We start from the raw sequence: 980 nt of genomic DNA, 5'->3' as shown, positions 1-980 counted from the left end.
ATTCAAAATCTTATAGAAAATCATTTGCCTTTCAGCAAGGTAGGAAAGTGCTTCTTATTTTAAATCTGTACCATTACCAGATGTAATCAAACTTAATCAAGCTTTTGCTTATCTGTTCATGTGTGTATTGATTATTTAGATTTATTTTTTTTTAAGACAGTTTTTCTATTCATAACCTTGCCAATTTTCTAAGGTGGTGTTTTGTCTTTTTTATTAGTTCCTGAGGTTGTTGATATTAAGAACAGTCATCTCTGTCTGCTATATGAACTACAAATAGTTTTTCCCTAGTCAATAGTTTGACTTTTAATTTTTGTGGCATTCGCTCTGTAAGCACTTTAAATTTTATTAATTTTTGTAGTTACTTTCATATATGAAATTGGCCTATAATTTTACTCAAACTATCATGTCAGGTTTCGTTAAGCTTATGCTAGTTTTATCATACATACAGAGTTTTCCATTTCTGGTCACATATTTCTATCTTTATGATTACTTTCTTTACCTTTACATACAAAACAGGTCTTTAGAAAGATTATTATCTAACTGTCATATCCAGGATCACACTATGTTTTTATATTTATTTGGACTATATTTTTAAATAAAAATTCCCCACAGAGATGTTGTTTCTTGTGAAATTTATTTCCATGTATTTACTTTCCAGGGTTCTTCTGATCATGTTTCATATCTTGCCCATCAATTTGACCCTTTTCCAAGAAATCATAATTTTTTTCTAGAATTTCAAGAACTATGCTTAAAGTACATTTTTCCAGAAAGGACTTGTTCTATCAAGGTTCAAGGGTTATCTTACATATTTGGTAGCCCCTTTAAGTCAGTTTTGTAGCTGATGTTTCTCAGACCCTAAAAGTAATGTGACTTGGACCACCAATCCCATATGAGGGCAGGATTGTGCCTCCACATTTTCAGGAAAGTTACTCTTTTTCCACCCACATGGGGTCAAGGTCAAGACAGAAGTTTGCCAGGTT

General features: G+C 31.7%; 1 protein-coding gene across 1 annotated transcript in view; it reads right to left on the bottom strand.

Moving 5' to 3' along the window:
- Positions 1–980, bottom strand: part of NALCN (sodium leak channel, non-selective) — a 295,705-nt gene that overhangs the window by 174,633 nt on the left and 120,092 nt on the right. The gene's annotated exons all lie outside the window — the stretch shown is intronic.

Source organism: Myotis davidii, unplaced genomic scaffold (assembly GCF_000327345.1).
Source record: "Myotis davidii unplaced genomic scaffold, ASM32734v1 scaffold450, whole genome shotgun sequence".
Taxonomy (NCBI): domain Eukaryota; kingdom Metazoa; phylum Chordata; class Mammalia; order Chiroptera; family Vespertilionidae; genus Myotis; species Myotis davidii.
Note: the sequence above shows the minus strand (reverse complement) of the source record. Positions and strands in the feature narration are given on the sequence as shown.